This window comes from Nyctereutes procyonoides, unplaced genomic scaffold, assembly GCF_905146905.1.
Source record: "Nyctereutes procyonoides isolate TBG_1078 unplaced genomic scaffold, NYPRO_anot_genome, whole genome shotgun sequence".
NCBI lineage: Eukaryota > Metazoa > Chordata > Mammalia > Carnivora > Canidae > Nyctereutes > Nyctereutes procyonoides.
In genome coordinates, this window is record NW_026575046.1 from 4,834,526 (window position 1) to 4,860,238 (window position 25,713).

Genomic DNA, 25,713 nt, shown 5'->3' on the forward strand with positions numbered 1-25,713 from the left:
GAGACTTTCAAAATACATTAATGCCCAATCCTATCAAGGTCCCTGGAAAACTGTTCATAGCCTGTAACTTTCTGCTTTGTCACTTCCAACCCAAGCTCATCTATCTGCTTGTTATGTCCAGAGACCACATCCTGCAACCTGGTCTTCTTCCTCCTGCCATCTTCACTTGTGCCGCTGAACTTAACCTCTGTCCTTCATAACCAAGACGTAGTAGAACAGCATTTTCCCTGTGTTAACACTCCTGTGTTACAGAAATTTACAAAAAAAAAAAAAAAAAAAAAAACAAAACAAAAAACAAAAAAAACAAAAAACAAAATCCAAAACTGAATATTTGTTTTAATTTCAAAATTAAATCCTTTTACAGTCACCACATTGTGGAGTTTCTGACTTTGTTTACCTGGGGTGGATCTAGGGGACCAGGGTTCTCCCTTCCAGCCAGATGGACATGTCTGAAAAATGTCAGGATTGGGGTATTCATTTATATGAAGTTTAGCTCAACTGATTATTTGTTTAATTATATAAATTTGGTGTCAGTAAAGTTGAAACTCCAAATTGTAACTTTCTAACTGCACAATGAGGGGCAAGACGATAATCACTGATTCAGTTTTCTTACCAGAAAATCACAGCTCCTAATAGTGATTTAGGGGACTTTTGTAAAGTCTAAATTATTAAGTTAAGCAGGTTACAGACTTGTGTGGTGCTTGGAAACTCTTTAGCCCTCTAAATGTGGCACTTGTATATGAATTTACTCTTTGGGGAAAAAAAAAACATTAAGGATACAATGTTGGATTTTCTGATCTTTCATATTGTTGAGGAAAATATAATATGAGGAAAAATTATCCTATTATTTAAATTACAGAGCATACTAATTTAAAATGTTAAGTCTCATAATAATGATTATTGATTTCAAAAAGATATTCATGATATTATCACTTGAAAAACTATAATATTATTTGCTAAAGGAAATGCACAGATTTTTCTTGATTTTTAACTTTTCATTGTATTATTGTTTATTACTGAAGTAGACTTAACATATGGTGCTGTATTACTTTTAGGTGTATAACACAGTGATTCCATAATTCCATGAGTTATGCAATGCTCATCAGGATATATTTAATCATTATCTGTCACCATGCAACATTATTACAGTGTTATTGGCCATATTCCACTTTTTAAAAAATATTTTATTTATTTATTTATTAATGAGAGACACACAGAGAGAGAAGCAGAGGGACAGGCAGAAGGAGAAGCAGGCTCCATGCGGGGAGCCGGATGTGGGACTCGATCCCAGGACCAGGGTCACACCCTGAGCCAAAGGCAGATGCCCAACCACTGAGCCACTCAGGCATCCCATTATTGGCCATATCCCTATGCTTTACTTTTCATCCGTGTGACTTATTTGTTCTATAACGAAGTTTTTGCCTCGAAATCCCCTTCACTTGTTCGTCCATCTCCCCACTCCTCTTCCCTCCAGTAACTACCAGTTTATTCTCAGACCTTGTAAATCTGTTTCTATTTGTTTGCTTGTTTTAGATTCACATATAAATAAAATCCTATGGAATCTGTCTTTGTCTGACTTATTTCACTCAGCATAACACTATTTAGGTCCACCCGTGTTGTGGTGAGGAAACGCACAGGATTTAATCCTCTGTGATAAGAGCTCAGAAACTTGTAATTGTTGGATTTTTTTTTTTGTCACTGCTCAAGGTTTTTATATAACAAAGTATCAGAAGCCAAAGCAGCCACATAGCATGAATATGAACAGAAAATGTCTTTCCTGAGCAAGTACAGGCTTTATAATTTAATTGTATTTACACTGATGAGTGCACACAAAGAAAAATCAATTTGTGGGAGTTTATTTCATTGGTATTGAAATTGTATCTTCCTTAATAAGCTTGGCACAAAGTGCATAGTTTGTCTTCTAAGTTCATTAAGTTATTCTTTTGCCGTATTCTGTAGTTTTATATGGGCTTACTGGTTGGATGTTCAAAATTGGTTTTCCCAATATAGAATATTAACTTCCAATACTTACCAAAAAAATTCTCATTGATTATAAAGTCACAATAAAAGGACATAAAATGAATATGAATGTCCAATTTATTCAAGGTTCTTCTGGGATCATTCTGAAAATATTAAAAGAGTAGCTGGAACCTGAGTTTATAACACTGGTTATTTTCTCTGCCAACTTAATAATATCCACAGAGCTTGCTCAGTGTACTTTCTAAAATAAGTTAAAGTATATTTTTACCTTAGCCAAACTGCAAGAAATGCAGGAGGAAAGACAGAAAACATTCTCAATGGGCTCATACAGATAAGACAAAATGCCACCGCCACCCCTCTAAATCAATCAATTGATCAAACAATCAATCAAGAGAGCTGTCCTGCATTCTCTCCATACCTCACAAATGCTCCCGCCATGAACGTGGTTGTGTCCTGAGGATGAGGTCTCCATCCCCCACCCCCACCCCGCCATGCCTAGTATATCAGAGCTCAAGGGTGAATCCTCATCATATTTGATCCTCAAGCTTTTTGGGAAGTTTTAATCCAGGAATAAACTCACCTATTCACTAAAGCACACGTAAGCATTTGCCCTCCTGGGTTATGAGCTCTGTTAGTCAAACTGTTGGTTAACAAGCTTATAGACTTTTATTCCCCAAAGCTCCAAACCCTTCAGTTTCATCGAATGATATTAATGATCTATTTGACCTTTATCTTCTCTCCACCTAAGACTTCCCCTCCCCTCATCACCCATTTTATTAGTTATCTATTGCTCCTTAACTTATGACCCTAAAACTTAGTGGGTGAAAATAATAAACATTCGTTGTGCCATAGTTTCTCTAGGTCAAGAATTCTGGCAAGAACTAGTTAGATCTTCTTATTCAGGGTCTTCCATAAAAAGCTCAAGCTAGGAGGTTGGTGAGGGCTGCCCTTATCCAAAGGCACATGTGAGAAGGATCGATTTCCAAGCTCACTCATGTGGTTCTCAACAGGACTTCACTCCTTGCTGGCTGCTGACTGGTGGCATTAGTTCTTTGCCACCTGGGTTTTTCCAGATAGCATTTCTCAATATGGCAGCTGACTTCCCTGAGAATGAGAGAGTGAGACAGACAGAGAGCTCTCAAGACCGAAGCCAGTCTTTGTGCAACTTAATCCTGAAAGTGACATCCCATTGTTTCCACCATAGTGTGTATGAGAGAAACGAGTAAATCAATTCAGCCAGGACTCAAGGGCAAGTGGTTTCCTTGACAGTATAAAGATTAACATGTAGGGATCACATAGGGAAATTTTAGAGGCTGTCCATCAAGGCCTTGAACTAATAATTACAAAATCTGTCGTTCCTTTGCAACACACAAATCTTTTACCAAACTCTCATCCCCTTAGCATGTGTCACTATCCCCTTGTGGATAGTTATTCCCTAAAGAGCACAAATTGCCTATGGTTCTTCTCAACACTTGCTTCATTTTAGAATTACCTGGGGAGACTTTTAAAATTCCAGGGCCTCGGTCTCAGCTAAGATTAACTAAATCAGTATTTCTGAAACTAGATACTGGACATCACTACGTTACAGCAGCTCCTCTTATGATTTTAATAAGCAGTTATATTTGGGAACCAGTATGGTAGATTCTGTGTTTATATAATTTAAACATTCTATTGCCAGTAATCTAAAATAAATCAGCTGACTACTTCTCTTGGGCCAATTCCAACCCACTACCTATTTTTAAAATAAAGTTTTATTGAAAATCAGCCACATTTATATCATCTATGGCTGCTTTTGTACTCAAAGTCAAAACTGAGTACTTGTTACTGAGTCTGTATGGTTCGCAAACTGAAATAGTTACAATCTGGTCCCTTACTTACAAGGTTTGCTAATCTCTGATCTACCCGCTTTCACATCTCTATTTTATTATTATTATTATTATTATTATTATTATTATTATTATTATTATTTTATTTACCTGCTACTTATCCAACCTTTTCACTGAGTAAGGTCTACTCTATGTATTTCTGACCCTTGAACACTGCTGAAGTAAAGCATACAAGCAAACAAATTCACAATATCTTACAAACTTCTCCACAGAATCCATCTCCTAACCTCTGCTGTGCTAAAAGAAGAGTCATTACCAAGCTGTTCAGTAATGGCAAAAGATATGAGAACTTCACGTTTCTTCATACAGTTTTAAATTGCACACGTTTTTATTCATATGCCCAATCTACCTTCAGCATTTTATACCCCCACGTGATCATGCTTCCTAGGGTTTTTATGGTTTGAATGACTTTACATTTTGTTGACTCAACTCTTCTCCCCATGTAAAGGCAACTTATTTTTGTTTTTTGTTTTGTTTTTGTTTTGTTTTGTTTTGTTTTTTTTACACTGGACACTTATTAGAAACAGAAAGGAAGACTTTATTCAGGACTATTGCAATATGAGAGAGGCTATTGCAATAGGCAAAACACACTGAGCTCAATTCCAGATACACCTAAGACAGCGGGGCTGCATAGCTAAAGAGCAGAGCACAGTGAGGGTGGGGCTCCGTAGGAGAAAATTGTAAATGTCAAGGGTAGAGGTATTCTTATTAAAATATATTTTTGATAAAGGAAGGTCAAGGTGATCAGATATCAAGGGCGAGAGGATTATGGATAAGTTGACTTACCATGATTCTTAGCTAAAACTGGACTTGAGAAGAGAGCCCAGTGATGCCTGATTGATGTTTTCTCAACGAGGGTCTTTTTCTCTTTCTTTCTTCTTTCTTTCTTTCTTTTCTTTCTTTCTTTCTTTCTTTCTTTCTTTCTTTCTTTCTTTCTTTCTTTCTTTCTCTTTCTTCTTTCTTTCTTTCTTCTTTCTTTTTCTTTTTCTTCTTTTCTTTTTAGTTTCAGAATTCTCTATGTGGCTACAGCAGTGGAGACCTTGTAATGACACATGCATTCTAGAAGGCCCCTGGGGAAAAACCCTTAAAAATTTCAGGAGACTTCCAGTATATCTCATTCAATTGATAAGTGTATCACTTGCTTCTCCTAACACAAGAAGACTTGCTTCTTGCAACTTTCATTACAAAGAGGAATCAAAATATCTAGTGCACCTTTTTACATTCTGATTAAAAATTAAAACATGTTCCAAATATTCCAGTGGCAGTATGGCAGTATTTTGTTTTTGAACTGCGCTTATACATTTCAAAAATTAAATGTATATTATTATATTAATTACATTATATAGTATTGCATTATATATGTACATACAAATGAGTGTACTCACATACATATGTATACACCAAATTTATTAAATGGTCTCCGCATTGTAAGTTTTATTATTTCAATAGAAAAAAAAGAACAAATACGATGTTGGTAATCACACATTTCTGGTTATGCTGTACTGTCCAATTTGACACTCAAATGAATTTTGTTGACACCTTTTCTCTCCATCTGATGTTTTAAAATGAGGACTAAATAATTATATATTTAAATGTCACAATTATTCTGGATGCGACAAGCCCAGATGTGGTAGGCAGACTCCTGCAGTGTTCTATTGACAACTCAAATAACATAAGTAATATCGCCTTTGCAACAGAATTTTGCAAATGTTGAAAACTCTTGGAATTTTCTAGAATAAAAAGTGTATATTTTTCCTTTAGTCTGTACAGTGGTTGCATTCTTGAAAATTTTAGTTTATATTAAATCATCCCAATGTATTTACATATAAAGATTTAGTCTCTTGACTAAATAATTACAGCTAATCACTATGTGGATATTCATTGGGGCATTTGATGGGGGGCACTTCTTGCAGTGTAGGATTGCAGGACATCTGGCATTGTCGGCCCCCATCTGTGAAACACTATTAGTGCCTTCCAATCATTTTGACAGATGAAACACTCAGGAATTTCCAAAAAGAGGAAGCTGGTGCCGTCATCCTTATGAACCAGGAGCTTGGGAAGGCAAATCAAAATTTCAGTAAGATGAGAGAAAACCGAAAAAGACTATAAAAATAAACTCAATCATTCTGTACATACTAAGTTCCAGGTATAAGCTATACTATAGCTACACATATTTACTATGATATTTGGACATTCAGCTGATATCTTTATTCTTTATCCACATGTTTTATTTACTGCCAGTCGCTTTCCTACCTCTCTTCATGACAGTTCATGAAAAATTTTAGCTAGATTCTTGCTTAAAAATATTCTGTTAATACGTGATTTTAAAATAAGAAAGAGGGAAGGGGGGAAGAACATAGTTTACACACATTGTTTGATAAGCATCTCAGTAAGTTCTATTTCATATAAATGTTATCATTAAAGTCACACTAAGATTTTATACTTTGTATCTTTTTAATGAAAAATGTGAGGTTGAAAGAAGTTAATTAACTTTTCCAAGAGTCCTTGGTTATGAACGAAGTAATGTGGATTTTCAGACGTTTTGTTGTGAAATTTTGACATAAAATTTGAACATGGATTGTTACCGGAAGATATTTAGGTAATTATTAAAAAAGTATTTAAATTGCTATTTTAATTTTCAACTAAATATTGCTTATTTTGTATAAATTACATAGGAATATATGCTATTATTTTCTTTTTTATTATGCTTATTTTCCATTTTCAAAGGTAACACAGAACATTTTATAGTTCTATCCACAATTATTACCCAAATTTAACATTAAACATTTTTAAATGAACTAACAACAGTGTTAAAAATATCCTACCATTTACCAAGACCATATCTAATTTATAATTAAGATTCATAAATAATATGTTTTATGGAAATTAATTCTAATATAACGTGAATATTTATAGAAGTAGACACTAGATAGGCCTACATGCAATTTCAAATTATACCTTTACAGACTTCATGATCATTAATTTCAGACATTACATAAAATCAAATTATGTATGGTAACATTCAATTATTAAAACTCCTCAAAAAATGTCTTGATCATTACATTACTTTGGTCAGGAAATTTCCTAAAAACTCATACACTATCTGTTCTGCTCTAATGCAAGAACATTAGATAGATGTTCCTAAAAATCTCCCTGCCACACATATATGCAATAAAAATCACAGAGAAACAACACACAAACTTCATCAGTGACATAATGGGAAAAAAAAGAGATAGGAACCTAATTAAAAACAGTAGCACATTTTTACACAAAATAAATAGCTAAATAAATAAAGCTACAATAATTATGGCACTTCCCCCTTGAAAGTTCTTTGTAGAAGTGGGTGTTGGAGCAGTTATAACCTGTGAGCTATTATGAAGTAGTGGAAGGAGTGTTCTCTGTGGTTAGATTACCATATACCCCAACATGGATGGATGTGGCTTCTAGTACGTTAACTCACGTAGTTAGTAGACATCTAAGGTAGGTGCAGGCACACACGCCACACATTCTGTGTGGTCCTATGTTCCTGATTCAGCTGGGTGCATTTTCCTGCATTCACTCAACATTTCCTTAGGTCAAAATCTGATATAATCAAACTCATCTCCACATAATGCCCTAATTGGCTCCATATATATACATCCTGTTGGAACAAATTCACATTTTCAAAACAAGCATTATAGTACAACAGACTAGAGTTAAAATTATCTGTTTTTTGTTTCTATAATTAAAACGTTTAATACAAAAATTTTAGGTATTAAATATTTTTGTCTGTCAGTCATTTTTAAGGAAACAAATATTTTCAAAATTACATGATGAAGCAAACATATTCTGCTGACTAAATTGGCACACATTATTTCAATAAATTATAAAGATGTGCATCTTTCTTAAAAACACAGCAAAGATTTAAAATATATCCAGATTACTAATAATAATTAAATAAATGATAAAAGAGTTAAAAATTACTTTGATTTTCCTGGGGCTTTTGGATGTCTCAGTCAGTTGGGCAGCTGACTCTTGGTTTTGACTCAGGTCATTTTCTTGGGGTCCTGGGATCAAGTCCTGAGACAGGTTCCATGCTCAGTGGGGAGTCTGCCTGAGAATTATTTCTCTCCCTTTCCCCCGCCCCTCCTCCTGCTTACATGCTTGCTTGTTCTCTCTCTAAAATAAATTTTGAGACACTTGGGTGGCTGAACAGTTTAGTGCCTACCTCTTCCCCAGAGTGTTATCCTAGTGTCTCAGGATCGAGTCCCACATCAGGCTCCCTGTGTGGAGTCTGCTTCTCCATCTGCCTGTGTCTCTGCCTCTCTATCTCTCTCTATGTCTCTCATGAATAAATAAATAAAATATTTTTAAAAATAAAATAAATAAATATTTTAAAAAAGAATTACTCTGATTTTCCCAAATTAGAAAAATGCATATATATTTTATTTAGTCATCTTTTTATTTCTGCATTACTTCCTGGAGACTATTTTCACATGGAAGGTCAGAGAATATATGCAAGAATTTTGTGGGTTTTTTTGGTTAATGGTCATTGACCAGATATATTAATGTTAGGTTGTATATAATTAGTTGAGTGACTAGACAAGTAGGCTATTTGATGGATTGATGGGATAGGAATACAAATTATTATAGTCTATAAATTTTTTTATAGTCTATAAAATTATATCTAAAATTATATTATAAAAGATGAATAATCCAAAAAGTTTTCTAATGATAGCTATTTCTAACAAAAAAACTAAATTTCAGTTAGTGAGTCCAGATGTCCATTTCTATATATTGAACCAGTTCCTGGAGTTTTTGCAGTTGTTAATGAACCTTTAGTCAGCTATTACTTGAGGAAAAAGTATTTCTTACTATATTAAAAAATGTAAAAGGAATAATTGAGCTCAAGTTATGGTTTTAAAAAAATACTATTTTCATGATTCAACTTTCTTCTCTTTCCCTTTTATGACCATATAAAGTGGTACTTTTTGCAACATCTGCTAGACTCAGATTGAGATAATTTTCTATTTCATAACAATTTTATGCCCAATTTCTAGCAATGGCCACACACTCCTGATTCTCAGCCTGACCCAGGACCACTGCCACCTGCTCCTACACAATCAAGGCTGAAGAAATGTCTGTAGCCACATCAGGCCCAAAGTACATTAACCAGATTCATTCTTAATACGCTTAACAGTGAGGCTAGGAGAGGAAAAGCAGTCACCCTTGTTTTGTGATTTGATTATAGGTGAATTTTCCTCCTCTTAAGGAAAAATAAATAAATAAATACACTTCTCTTGAAGTGGGAGAGAATGATGTTGGATCCATATGGCAGTAGACATGAGAATGAGAGCCTTAGTCATGGTGGAGCCCTGTCTCTAATTATAGTCTCCAGTGTAGGACCAGCTGCCCAACCGCCCAGCTGCCATGCTTCCTAGAGATCATTTTGCGAGACTCTGATATCTCCCCTATTTTCCCAAAACATCTCCATTTAGTCTAAAAGTAGAATTTGTTTACAGATGTTGGCAAATGAAAGAGCTTTGAGTATGAATGCTGCTCTACCAAACCAGTTATTTTCATTTGTTTTTAATGCAGATTACTTAATTATGCAGATCTAATGACTTAAGAAATTAGTGAATAGGCAGAGATAATCACATAAAGTCCACATGTTATCCTACTGATTACTTATAATTTGAAATAGAAAATTGTAAGTTTACAATATTAGAGCTACAAATTAATTTAGCATCAGTGATAAAGGAGCACCTTGCATATGCCTTCTGATATGGTAAAGGATACACTGCTTATGAAGTATTCTTGAAAAAGTGTTTCACATAAAGTAATCAAGCCTGTGAACCTAATATGCAGTTAAGTTGCAAAAAAAAAAAAAAACTGGCAACATAGGGGCAAGTTACTTGACTCGAACAGGGAACAATCAAACAAACTCAGGATGTAAAGTATCCTATATAATAATAACTGACCTGAACTCTCATAAAGTCAATATTGGCTAAAATGATGGTGAGATTGCTAAAGAAACAAAAAGATACAATGACTTACCAACCAAATGTGAAGCATGAAATGGATTAGGTACTGTTCTTTAAAACTCTGTAAAGGACAATTTTAAATTACTGGTAAATATTAGATGGAGACTAGATATTTTGGGTATTAGAATTGTAAGACAATATTATGGAATTGGAATTAAATGTTTTATGAAGGGAGAAAGACAGAGCTAATAACCTGGTCACTGAACTCACTACGAGGAATCAGGTTAGGCTTTTTTTTTTTTTTTTTTTTTTTTTTGGAGTTTTATTTGAACTACTACCAGAAGGATAAATAGAAGTTAGTTATCTTTTTCAGCTATCAAAGAATTTCAAAGTCATACAGATTTAACCTCAACCTAACTCTCCTTAATTAATTTTTAGCATCACATGGAATTAAATCACCAATCATGCCTGCTAAAAAATCTATTTCTAATGGAACTTAACATTTCGATACCTAAATCATTGTCTCTTAAGCTCTTTTAACAAGATAAGAGTTGGGGGAGCATGCACACAATTCCTAAAATTGGACAAAGCTTGGAATATTTGAACAATGAAGAGCAGTGTTGCCCATCATAATGTGCTTGTGATTTAAGGAAATTAACAGATACAAATAAGTCCAATTTTGCATGGCTTTGTAGTCTGAGATGAAGAGTTTGTATTCCAAGTGACATGGGGATCCGCTGAATGATTTGAAAACGAGAGAAGTGACATGGCCGAATTTCCACCTTAGAAGGGATCTGCTGGAAGGAGAATGAATAAGGAACAGGGGAGAAAGGCAGGGAGAATATGTTTTGGAGGTTAATTTTCCTTAGACATCAGTTACCAATCTTCCTCAAGTTTCCTCATTTCAGCAGCGATGTCATCATTCCCAATGACTGAACCCAATAACTCACAGGTTGTCATTGTCTCCCTCTTGTGAATTAAGCTGATGGGTGCAGACAGAGAAGATTAGTCATGTTGTACAGTATTTAGAAGATTAAATCAATAGACTTGAAATGGATCACACAGAGGCCGACAGGAAAGTGAAAACTCAAGAATGGATTCTAAAGTTCTGGCTTATGCAAGTGAGCAAGTAATAACATCAACTGGTCACAAAGTAGACTATTACTAATGCATGTTTTAAATGCAAAAGCCACACAAAAGTGAGAAATGGAATGTAAAATATCATAATGATGACATTAGATTACGAGAACACTGGCATTAGAAATATTTATAAGTAAATAGGATGTATAGAAACTTTTTTAAAAGATTTTATTTATTTATTCATGAGAGACACAGAGAGAGGCAGAGACACAGGCAGAGGGAGAAGCAAACTCATGCAGGAAGCTCAATGTGGGACTCGATCCCAGGACCCCCTGGTCATGCCCTGAACAGAAGGCAGACGCTCAACCACTGAGCTCCCCAGGCATCCATGATGTCTAGAAGCTTAATATGTGTGCTATTCACCTATTCCTTAGACCAAAAGATATTCACCATAAATATGTTCTTTTGGATTCAGAATATGTTGGGGAAAACAACAAAGAGAATAGAAATGAAAAGGAAGGCGAGACAAAAAAGAAAAAAAGAACAGGAGAGAAAAAGACAAGACAAGAGAAGGAAAGGGAAAGGAGAGGAACAGAAAGACAAAAGAAAACAAGATCAAAGTTGCAACACAAAGAGAAATAGAGATAGAAATAGTGGTGTATACGACAATTTAAAAACATTTAAATCTGAAAAGCAGTTATATTTGACTTGTTTCTTTTAATTCAAGGAGTCCCTTGTGATAATTCTTTTAGTATAAAGATGATTACTAATAATTAAAATACATTGTTAAACAAGCTGCAATTTTAAAAAGACCAATATTCTCGTTATTCAAAAGTGACAATCGTTTTTCCCTTTTCTTTTCTCCCTCTGAATATTATAGCTGCACTTTTTTTTCTTTTTTTGAATTGAATTAGGGGCTTTTTTCTTCCAATTGTGCATAAAAAGAACCACAAGCATCTGGTCACAGTAACTATCCATACTGATATTATATAATTTTACCTCATATTTTTTCTAACTCTTCAATGGTGTTCAAATTCTGTGTACTGTGCTATGAAGTCACATTGGTTCACATTATAGTCTTGTCTGTTAGTATATATGTGTATGATCTAGCCTAGTATTGTACATGTGGTTGTCAAAGAACCAACTAAATTTCCAAATACATTTGTCAAAAATTTTAGCAACAATTCTTAAGATTAATTTACAGAAGAAGTCAAATTCTCACTATCTGCAGAGGACATGATACTCTATATGGAAAAAACAAACAAACAACAAAGGACTCCACCCCAGAATTGCTAAAACTCATACAAGAATTCAGCAAAGTGGCAGGAAATCAATCCAAAGAAACCAATGGCATTTCTATACACTAACAATGAGACAGAAGAAAGAGAAATTAGGGAGTAAATCTCATTTACACTTGCACTCAAAACCATAAGATACTTAGGAAGAAACCTAGCCAAAGAGACACATGATCTATACTCAGAAAACTATAGAACACTCAAGAAAGAAATTGAGGAAGACACAAAGAAATGGAAAAACATTCCATGATCATGGATTGGAGGAATAAATATTGTTAAAATGTCTATGCTACCTAGATGGATCTATACATTCAACACAATCCTTATCAAAAGATCATCAACTTATTGCACAGAGCTGGAACAAATAATCCTAAAATGTGTTTGGAAACAGAAAAGACCCCAAATAGCCAAAGGAATGTGGGAAAAAAAAAAAAAAACTGGTGGCATCACAATTTCAGACTTCAAGCTCTGTTACAAAGCTGTAATCGTTAAGACAGGATGGTACTGGCATAAAAACAAACACAGAAATCAATGGAACAGGATAGAGAACACAGAAGTAGACCCTCCACTCTATGGTCAACTCATCTTTGACAAAGCAGGAAAGAATATCCACTGGAAAAATAGACAGCCTCTTCAACAAATAGTGTTGGGAAAATCAGAGAGCCACATGCAGAAGAATGGAACTGGACCATTTCTAGTTTCACAAAAATAGACTCAAAATGGATAAAAGACCTAAATGTGAGACAGGAATCATCAAAATCCTAGAGGAGAACACAGGCAGCAACCTCTTTGACCTCAGCCACAGCACTTTCTTGCTAGACACGTCTCCAAAGGCAAGGGAAACAAAGGCAAAACTGAACTACTGGGACTTCACCGAGATTAAAAAAATAAATAAATAAATAAACTTTGCACAGCAAAGGAAACTGTCGACAAAACCAAAAACAACCTACAGAACGGGAGGGGATATTTGCAAATGTCTTTTCAGATAAAGGGCTAGTTTCCAAAATCTACAGAGAACTTACCAAATAACAACTAATACAATCAATAAATGGGCAGAAGATATGAACACACATTTCTCCAAAGAACACATACAAATGGCCAACAGATGCATGAAAAAATGTGCAACGTCACTTGGCATATAGAACTCAAACTACAATGAGGTATCAATTCACAAAAGTCAAAATGTCTAAAATGAACAAGTCAGGAAATGACAAATGTTGGCAAGGATACAGAAAAAAAGAGGAACCCTCTTACACTGTTGGTGGGAATGCCAGCTGGTGCAGCCACTCTGGAAAACAATATGGAGTTTCCTCAAAAAGTTGAAAATAGAGCTACCCTATGACCCAGCACTTGCATATATAAAATGGTATATATATATAATGGAATAGTACTCAGCCATAAAAAATGAAATGTTGCAATTTGCAATGACATATATGGAATTAGAGGATATTATACTAAGCAAAATATGTGAATCAGAGAAAGACAATTTTCATATGATCTCAGTCATATGTGGAATTTAAAAACAAAGCAGAGGATCATAGGGAAAGAGAGAAAAAAATAAAACAAGATGAAATCAGACAGAGAGACAAAAAATAAGAGACTCTTAATCATAGGAAACAAACTGAGGGTCACTGGAGGGAATGGGGGTGAGGGGACGGGGTAGCTGGGTGATGGACATTAAGGAAGGCTTGTGATGTGATGAGAACTGGGTGTTGTGTATGACTGATGAATCACTGACTTCTACTTCTGAAATCGGGGTAATATATGTTGATTGATTGAATTTAAATTTTAAGCAAATTTAAAAGAGTAATCAACACATATTGCATTATAAGCTGTATCCATATTATAAGGAAATAATACAAAATTATTTTTAAAAGTTAAAAAACAGATTTCACAATAGAAACAAAATTTCACTTTCTCTTTTTTTTTCTGAGTTAAAAATAGAAAAAAAAAGAAAAAATAGGTCTCAAAAGTCAAAGGTGATTATCACACAGAATAGTTTATAAGGATATATAACTTTCAGTTATGGAATTATGAGGGAAATCATTTACACTTGTAGGCAAGTTATAATATTTAATTCACACAGTTCTACTTGTTTGCTAAAAAAAGGCTGTCAGCATCGATAGACGACAATGAAACCTCTAAGAAAATGCTGTCTTTGGGGAAAATATTTTCATAGGTCTAAATTTTGTTATGGTTCAAATTTACATCTTATCAGATGAGCTTTTCCATTAGAAATTTGTTCCTAAGACATGATTTCATTTGCACTTTCTCCGATGGTTTTTCCAGAAAGTGTTTAAAATCCTTTAGCCATGTTCCAACCAGCATTATAATGGAGAATCATTTCAATCTCTTAAATTAATATACCATAAAGTCTGTGAAAATATCTGTGAAGGTATCGTGAAAGAAATATTACCTTGCATTTATTTGTATTCCAATGGTACAGGTAATGACATTGATATTTTTGACTACTGGTTATTATGATATGCTGTATGTTTCAAAACTACAGACAAGCTGGACAATTGATATATTCTAGCTGCTAAAATTAATCATCTTTCCTGGTATCCTTTCTCTCTATCACCTACTCTAGCTTTGAAGTACAGACTCTTTAATCCTATTGTCATGAGCCTTTAGTAAGGTATGTAGTTGAGTATCACAAAAATAGATAATTTGATATTATTTATTTAAGTAGCAAGGATGGAATGTTCATATGCGTGGCCATGATTTTTATACATTGTGAATTTGCTCACCATCCTGCTTGCATTTGGCAAATCAGGCCCGTGGATATAAAACATTTGCCCAAATATTAGTCAAATTATCTGAAATAAAAAATACAGGCATTTTGCACATCAGAGCATAGGACAACAAAATTGAAGAGCTCTATCATGTCAACCTTTGAGAAAACTGCTGCAAGGGGATATTCCAATATGAATAAGAAGCTAAGATAAAGATAATTAGTAATAAATAGTGCATCTATCCATAGTATTACCACAAATGGATCACAAGCATCATGGAAAATATAACATTTTTTTACATTTAAACAAAAGCATTTATTTTTTGTAAATTATCCATATAGCATATATTAGAGAAATATCAGAATTTTGAGAAATATCAGAATGATTGACTGATTAATGACTTTCTAGGGAATATGACATTATAAAAATGTGAATTTTAAGCTGAAATATATTTTAAGCAAACTTTCATTTTATGAAGCATATTATTTTCAGTAAAATTTCAAATGACACACAACTAGAATATGGTCATTAAAAACTAGTTCATGAATTCCTGAAAAGATACACATCTGCAAAATGCTGGACACAGATTTAATATTCTATGTTTGAACTGAATACATTGGATCATTTATGCAGTTATTTATTAATATTATTATATTTGTCTCTTAATTTCTCAAAATTGAGAGTCCTAGTTTAAAATACCATACATGAACTCTTTATATTCCCTATTTCTCATTTTTAATAATAACCTTGATATATAATATTAGACTTTGTAAAGCATATGGCATGTTATACTCCCCCTATGTTGCCAAGAGGCAAAATCAGACAATCATACATCCCCCAAAATATGGATGATGCTTTCTTAATACAATTGTTATTTAACTTTTACATGGTATGAAAGTACGCTAAGAAATAACATATAAAATGAGAAGTATATGGGGAACATATCAAGTAAAAAAAAATAACTGAAATGAAAAAAATATGGATAGGTTATACAGTAACACCTAAAAGGACATAAAATGAACAGAGGCTAGCTACCAAGAAAGAATTTAAAAGCCAGTCAAATGAGACAACAAGATAAAAGTGTAAGGAAGATGTTAATAGTGATGGAATAAAAAAAAAAGATGTTTTTCATATATATATTAATCAAAGTTTCATTTGGAGATTTTAAGAAAATAAGGAGGGAAATATTCTAATATACAGTGATTGAGAAGTTTCTAAAAGTGAAAAAAAGAGACACAAATTAATAGATTTAAAAAGATCCACACATAGACACATCATAATGACACTATATAATATCAACAATTTAAAGAATATGAAAATTAATCTATTTTCACTTGATTATTAACAGGAAAATTGAAAGCCTGGAAAATGTGGAATATCTTGAAAGAATCCACAAATATATGCTAATCTAGATTTTATATCAAATAAATTTATAATTCAAAAATAGGCCTAAGGGGATCCCTGGGTGGCTCAGCAGTTTAGCTCTTGCCTTTGGCCCAGGGCATGATCCTGGGGTCTTGAGATAAAAGTCCCATGTCGGGCTCCCTGCATGGAGCCTGCTTCTCCCTCTGCCTGTGTCTCTGCCTCTCTCTCTCCCTGTGTGTGTCTTTCATAAATAAATAAAATCTTAAAAAGAAATAGGCTTAAATATAGTCACTTTCAGTCTAGAAAAATGAAGATTTACTCATGGAGTAGTAACTTTTAAAAAATAAAGTAGCAATATTATTTTTGAGTACCAATTCTTTATGAGATATGGGGTAGAAGGTGATGATAGTCAAAGATGAATTGTGAACAAGATCCCTGTCCTCATTGATTTACCTTCAGAGAGATGGAAAATCAAAATTAAATAGACAAATTTATGTTGGGTTTAGGAAGGGTTTACTTATTGTATAACATTGCTAAGCCTATACTGTTAAGGCAGTTAAAATATATGTAGTGAACTCCCAGGAAAAATATAAAAGGAAACAAAAAAGTATGAATAATTTTAAGAAAATTCCAACAGTCATTCTATAGTATCCAAAAGATGAGTCAACTTGTATCATCAGGTGAGCCATAGTAACTCTCATATGAGTTAATATTGCTTAAATATGAATTAATGTTTGTTTAAAAAAAATCTGTCCCAGGGATAATTTTAATTAAGAATTACCTTATCAGATCAGACAGTGGGGCAAGACAAGGAGTTAATATTGTAGCTTCTTCAGTGACCTTAAATAAGTCAGTTGGCCAAAATATCTTAGTTTTTAAGTACCAATGACTGGGGCACCTGAGTGGGTCAGTGGTTGAGCATCTGCCTTTGGCTCTGATCGTGATCCCAGGGTCCTGGGATCAAGTCCCAAATCGGGCTCCACACAGGGAACCTGCTTCTCCCTCTGCCTATTTCTCTGCCTCTCTCTGTTTGTCTCTCATGAATAAATAAATAAAAATTAAAATAAATACGAATAGTTAATCAAATGAATTGTTACTCCATCCACTTGGCAGGAAATTACAAAAACACATAGGAGTATTTATAATTCGATGATTGCATCATTCAGTGGATTATATAAATTAGAAATCTTATCAAAATTTTTCTGAGAGGCTATCACTGAACAAAAAGGTAATAACTAGTACCTGACACCAAGTGGCTTTAATATAAATCCTCATACGGGCCTTCTGTAAATTTGCATGAGAGAATGGAATAATCTGGTACCCTCCACACTAGAAACAGGAGAAGGAGTTGCATCTGAAGAGGAGAGCATTTGGAGGCACAATGGAGACTGGCAAATCCAAAAATCAGCAAGTGGTGGTTGATGTTCTGTGGGAAGAACTCCCACTTTAAAATCTCCCTGGTCTGACTCCATCGTAAACAGCATTTGGAACTATTTAGGATTGTGCATTAGATGACCCAATGGCTGAAGCAGATCTCTTAAATAAACTCTTGTTTGTACATAGTATTCAACATTTCTATTTTGTTATTTAAGGACCGCAGAATTTGGGTAATTTAGTAATAAGTAATAACCATTTACCAAATAGACATAGAAATTCTGTGTTCCTAAATTCTCTGAACCTCTCAACGAAACTATCAGATCTATAGTGATGTTTTAAATCAGACGACAAGATGAAGGAAACAATGGAACTTGGCTTAATGCAAAGAAAATTATCACTGTCTCCCTGTGAGTTCCTCTGGATGATGGGAGAGTCTATATATAAACATTTAACTAAAGAGGAATACCTCCAGGAGCCACTCTAAACGTTTTAAGAGAGAGAATGGTGAAGGAAAAAAGGATTGAAAACAATTGGCTTCGCTGTTCAGAAAGTGGAGAGAATGAAACAGTAATCTGTCATTGTGTGGGTAGACAAGTTGCTGGAAAATTGGATAAATTGGAAATCACTGGAAGGCAGCTATTTTGTCCTCAGAGCATTAGATATCTGGGGAAAATGTTATTAAATGGTGAACAATTGTGACTCAAAAGTTTCTAGCTGTTTGGAATACAGCGTTACGTAGAGTCAAAAGATTCTATTGTTATTCTATTCATGAATCAGCCTGATTCCAAAGAAAATGTCTTCTAAAAATATGTTAACTTTATTCTTACCAGAGTGATATTTTAAACAATATTAATGTGCCTGTACTTGTGGATATACATGCAGCAAAGTAACCAAAGACTTCTTTTCTCTTCATCTTTGTTAAGTTAATCCATTAGAAATTCAGAATATTGGGTCCCACTCTAAACTCTTCTGAATCTTCATTTTTAAAAAATCCCAGATTACTTATAGACTCATTACAATTTAAGATGTTCTTCTCTGTATTGTCATGAGTGTCCAACCTATGACACAAATTTGTCCCCGTTGACTCCTTAATTAAATTCTTCGGTGACCTCCTTGAAGCCTAAAAAGAAGCTTTAGTGTATGGAAACGAACTGAATTTAGGTTTGTCTTACCATTTTCACTATCCATTTCAAACGGATAAAAGAAAACTTATTTTTGCCAATTCAAGAAGAGTGGCTTTAACTTTACTTTCTAACATTTTTATTTTAGTAAGTAAATTAAAATAAGAAATGGCTATAAAAATTGATTTTCATTCTTATATTTAAAAATATTCAATTATTTATGTACTGAGGTCTAATTGACATATAACTTTATTTTAATTTCAGGTATGCAACATAACGATTTGATATTTTTACTTCTGAAAAGAGTCACTTTAACTTTAAAATTATATTTTATGAATAACAATCCTTAATTAGTTCAGGAACAATTGATCCTACCCTCCACACCCAGCTTCAATTGCATTTCTTTTCCTGAGAACATATTTTCAAGAGGACTCTAGTTTTATCAATCATCGAATGAACAATCGTGTCTATGTTTTCTTTCTATTCGACTGACTTAATACTGTGGATTTGGATCTGATTTAATACTGTGATAATACTGATTTAATACTGTTTGCATCGGATTTAATACTGTGCTTATCTACAACTAACATCTGGACACCTTGCCTTACACTCCATTACCAAACAGGTCACTAGAAAAGCATGGACAACTTAGAAAGGGTTTTTAATGTAGAAAGGTTTATATTTTGTTTCCTGTGTGCTCATTCCTTTCTTTTTTTTTTTTTTACTATAAGTTCCTTGATTTATGTACTTGACAGTCTATCATTAATGTGTCAGTAATAATCACTAACAATGTATCCTCTCATTAACAGCATCCTCTCTAATTTTTATCAACACAGTGATGCATGCTTAACACAATGTGGTTATGCATTCTACTTTGCACATTAATATCAGTGCTTCTTTCTCTTCACATCCTTTTGTCCACAATATAGCTCAATGTATCTTCAAACAGCCTTTTATTTTTAAGCAATGTGCATCAGATAGTTTAAGAATGCTGTCTTCCTTGTTAAATTTTGATTTCCACCTCTTTTAGGAAAGTTATACAGTTTGTATACCTTTTTAGAAATGATGAAGTTTTTATGTTCTGTGCTTACAATTTCCTTTTTAATATTAATTAAGTTAATTAATTAAAGAGACAGATAGAGGAAGGATGAATGTGAAGAGGCAGAGGGAGAGGGAGAGGATCTTAGGCAGGCCCCATCCCCAGCATGAGCCCGACACGGGGCTAGATATCACAACCCTGAGACTATGAACTGAGCTGAAACCAAGAGTGGGATGCTCAACTGACTGATCCACCCTAGTGTCTACTGGTATTTGCAGTAGCTGCTCATTTTTATTTATTTATTTTTTTTTTTTTTTTTGGAATTAGTTTCCGATAAATTAGAGGTACATGGATTTTGTTTCTTTCAATATTTCACACAACTAATTTTTACTTATAATAGAAACAAGTAAAAATACTAAATGTACTAAGAAATTTAAGCATTAAAAAATAGATTATTCTCCTATGTATTTTGTAATCTGTGATATAGTCCCATTTTACTATGCTACTTTAATCATCTATCTTTGAAAAAATAATTTTTAAGTCTACTCAACATAGTAACCATAGTTTTTCTTGAATTTATGTAGTTGGGTTAGTAGTTATTAGTAGTACTTATAGTCATTTTCTTTTTTATCTTATGTGTTTATTTTTTTAAAGATTTTATTTATTTGTGTGAGAGAGAACATGAGAGAGAGTTGAGCAGGGGAAGGGTAGGAGGAGAGGATACAGGAGAGGGAGTAGCAGAGTCCTTGCTGAATAGGGAGCCCCACACCAGGCTCCATCCCAGGACCCCAGGATCATGACCTGAGCTGAAGGCAGATGTTTAACCAACTAAATTACCCAAGTCCTCTAGTTTTTTTAATCTTATTTTTTAATTCCTTATTTTGATGAAGATTATTCAGGTGTTGTTCCGCTTTCACTTTATTTTCTTCAAATGGAGATGTTATACATTTTTAAATTCTCCATTTTTTTTACAAATATTGAATATAAAATTTCTGGCTCAAAATATTTCCTGAAACCCAACAGAGAGTTCCTCTAGTCTTTAAACATTAGGTTACACACACACACACACACACACACACACACACACACACAAATCAAGATCATCCAGATATTTTACTTTACAGAAATTAAAAAAGTAATCTGTGTAATTATTGTAGATATGTTTTGTTATCATTGTATTTAAAATATTATAAGATATTCTTATTAAAGTGTATATATTTTATTAAACTAATCAGAAATCTAGTTAACATTCTGACATACAAATTTAGCCATATTAAAAAACAGCTCATGAAATATTCTTTTTTCTTGTATCTGGTTGTGTTTGAATTGTATTTAAATTCTTAGATTTTTGCTTTTGATATGTATACTTATGTTTTATCCATCCCCTCTGTTAAATTTTACAGCTATGATTTCTCCTGGTCTCTTTCTAGTTCTGTTCATTTTATTTTGCAAAAGTTTCTAAAGTCTGTATTCCATACCACAGACTTCAATTGCTGCTCTATCAGCACAGGTGGAATTTTCACATAGTTTTTAAATTATAGACATTGTATCTATGTATCTTCCCCTTTAAAAATTTGATGTGCAAAGGGTACCTGGGTGGCTCATTCGATAAGCATCTGATCCTTGATTTCAGCTCAGGTCAGGATCTCAGGGTTTTGGGATGGAGCTCCAAGTTGGGCTCAGTGTTCACCGGGGAGTCGAGATTCGATTCTTTCTCTCCCTTTGTCTCTCTCAATCTACTCACATGTGCTCTCTCTCTGGGAAAGGGGGTGGGTGGGGGGGAATTGAATTGAATTGAATTGAATTGAATGTGCAAAATCTCTTAAAGTACTCACTAACCAGTTCTAGGGTTTCACCTCTGTGATAAACATCAGAAGTAATAAAATATTTTCTTAAATGCAAAGTAAAGTCACTATTCAAAAATAAAACAATGTCATTCACCAAAATAAGATAAAAGGACAAACATATAATCACGCACATAGAAGGAGAAAAATATTTGTCAAAATTCAACATTAATTTTTAAGAATTTTCAGCAACCTGGGATGCCTGGGTGGCGCAGCGGTTTAGCGCCTGCCTTTGGCCCAGGGCGTGATCCTGGAGACCCAGGATCGAATCCCACGTCAGGCTCCCGGTGCATGGAGCCTGCTTCTCCCTCTGCCTATGTCTCTGCCTCTCTCCCTCTCTCTCTCTGTGACTATCATAAATAAATACAAATTTAAAAAATTAAAAAAAAGAATTTTCAGCAAGCTAGGAATAGTAAATACGTTCCTCAAATGACAAAATACATCTGTAAACATTTACAGTTAACATCATATTAAATTATGATATATTAAAAACTCTTCACCTAAGATGAAGAATAGGGCAAAGTTGTTCTCTTCCACTATTTCTGCTCAGCATTGTTCTGAATGAATTAGCCAGCCGTAAAGCAGTGGAGAATAATTCATTAGCTATGCACTAATCAAAATTAGAACTATTGACTATTGATGAGAACTGAATATTCTACCCCATAATATGCCATTTGGCACACTGATTATTTTGAATTAAAGTTAGTTCAGAAATAGCCAGCACAAGAAGAACACACTGACCACACTTTGACTTGGCAGGGAAATAAAGAAAGCATTCTTATTACCAGAAGTAGGAAATTTAAAGCCTAAAAGGCTATGCAAACAAAACTTGTTAATTCCTCACTAACTTACTACCCCATGGTCCAAACTTCTTTGTCTTGTTAATTCTTCACAAAATTTTTATTTTTTTGTCTAAAAGGTAAAAAATGCTGCCTGTTTTGTCTTGTATTTCTATGTAGGGGCTCCTATACGTACAAAATTAAAATTGTTTTTATCTTGGTTATCTGTTTCATATCAGTTTAATTATTAGACCAGACAAAGAACCTAGAAGGGAAGAACCGAAACATTTTTTTGTACCTATAATCAATAACCAGAAATAGCAGGAGTAACAACAACAACAAAAAAGAATTCAGGAGAAAAAAGAAATAGGAAAGCAGCAAAGGTGGATTCTATTTCTTTTCTTTTAAAGGTAAAATAATAGGTATTCTTGTGTTTGAACATCAGTGACCGGCACTGCAGGCAACATATTTTAACTGATTAAGGCAGGTGATTCCACTTCGGTCATCTGAGTAGAACAAACTATACAACAAAGTATAATTTTAAGAAAGTCACTCATTTAAATATAAGAATGTTTATGTCGAAGATTTATTAATTCATTAATGAGTGAACCACTAAGATGGTGTTGTGGTTTGAATTGTGTGACCCTACATGGAATACATGGAAGTTCTAACCTCCAGGTATGTGACCTTATTGGAAATACAGTCTCTGTAGCTGTAACCTGGTTAAGATGAGATGGTTAGATGGGACCTAATACAATATGACTGGTGTCTTTATGGGAAAAGAAAAGACACAGACCTACAGAGGAGGAAGCCAACGTGAAAACACAGACATTCAAAGAGATGCTTGTTTAAAGAGAAGTGGAGGGAAGCATGTACAAGCCAAGGAACACCAAGGATTGCTGGCAACATTAGAAGCTAAGAAAAAAAAAATGGGAAGATTTTTCCCTTGGAGTCAACTACTCTAATTCCAGGAAAACAAACTCTAGAATATATGATTTTGTAATAATATGAAAGGTATAGTTTATTTAAGGAGGAATGACATGTGTATGATCTTGAGTCTTTTCTAAGAACATGATATTTCTCTGCCTGTGTTCAAATGTAAATCTGTGTCATTCACGATTGTTTTCCAGTTTTCCTCATTTGTGTATTACTAGTTAAGTTTTCACTTAGGTGTTTTAGTTCAGTTTAGTTAATGATGTTGTCAGTAGGTACGTTCTGCAAATATTCCTCTTAAATTATTTAATTCAACATTAATGCCCTTAATAAGTAATTTAAGAAAAATGATACTTGTATATAGCATTAAATAGACAAAATTCAGCTCAAATCAAGCAAGAAGTTGCTATTAAACTTTTCTGTATTTTCTTTTTTTCTTTTTTTTTTTTTTTTTTAGTTTTTGCTCATTTATATGTCTGTTGCAATGATACTTATTCTGCAATATCAATGGCTGGAAATGACCCTCCATGAGTATTACTATGTTTTCCTGGCTGATTGATACATCTTTCTTTAATAATATGTTTGCTGAAGTTTCACCAATGTTTACCTAATAATATGACTCATCTTTTTCCAAACTCACACTGAACAATCAAAGCATTGGTCACAGTAGTTATGTTATTAATTTGAGAAAGTCACAGTCAATAAAGTTAGTCAATTAAGAATGCAAGAAGAGAAAGAGATCCTGCTATTGGCTCCAAAGCTCCTTAAAACAAGATTTAATAAAGGCAAATTATGAGATTGTAAATATCATACATGTATATGTATGATATATGGGGGAGAGTACTTCCTAGATGAAATAAGATACACTGAAAAGCAAAGAAAGAAATTGTTTTTAGGTTATTTTATATCCCCTGAGTTTATATCTATAAAATGCTATTTATATTTGAATATGACATTCAAGAGAAAGTAACAAAAAAGGTATAATTACACAGTACCCTCCCATAGACTAATGACCACATTGATTAACTGCAGTCAAGTTTTTTATATTTTCCAACCTCCTCATTTGCTTAATTACCTTACATGGATTATGATGATCAACTCAGTGCTCTACAAGCATAAATAACAGAATGACCCTTTATTTGACATAGTATGGTATATTTCTTTCTTTGTAAATAGTTTTTTACACTCAAGACTTTAGGGAGGACAAGGTCTTAATAAGATAATATGTATTACTACTCTGAGACCAGGTTGGGCAGGCTAATATTGGAATTTGTTTGACAAAGTTAGGTATTTAAAAATGAGCAATGGTGAAAATCGTTCATTTGGGGAATATAAAAAATAGTGAAAGGGAATAAAGGGGAAAGGAGAAAAAATGAGTGGGAAATATCAGAAAGGGAGACAGAACATGAGAGACTCCTAACTCTGGGAAACGAACTAGGGGTGGTGGAAGGGGAGGTGGGGGGGAGTTGGGGATGAATGGGTGACGGGCACTGAGGGGGGCACTTGGCGGGATGAACACTGGGTGTTATGCTGTATGTTGGCAAATTGAGCACCAGTAAAAAATAAATTTATAAAAAAAAAGAAAATCAAAGAAGATAAATGAAGAGATGTGGAAGTATTTTGGATGGAAGTCCAAATTATTTGTGAGACTTCATGAATACTGAGGAAGTAAGAGTTTTCTATATGTAAAATTTAACATATATAAACTACAATTTACTGATCCAGTAACGAGACAGTAGTATTTTTTAAATGATGTAGAAATTCTCCATCGTGCCCAAAATAAATAAAAAAATGCATGATCTTGTGTATGTGTGTATGCATGTATATTCCATGCACACACCCTCTCTCTCTACACACACACATTCACACACACACACACACATATATGTAATGTCACATATGAGTATGGATGGATCATTGCTATTAATTGTGGTATTGAGGCTGTATAGTCCCTTTATTATTATTTGTGAAATGTTTATTTAGTATAAAATCTATACCAAGTATTATTTAGTATAAAATCATGCAATATGCAACTTACTGTTTAATTTATCTTGGAAATGGCATCTTGTTCCTTAGATTCTTTTAAATATAAGTTTATTCAACCTATATGTGTCAAAATACCCAACATATTTTTTCATGCTGGAATATATATATATATATATGTACATATATATATATGCTTTGAAATGTATTATCACCTCATTTTAGATGAAAAATCAAAATTTCTGGCAGACAAATACATTCCAGTCTGGGGAAAAAAAATCCAATAACAACTTTAACATAAGGTAAATTGCTTACATATGGAATCAACATAGG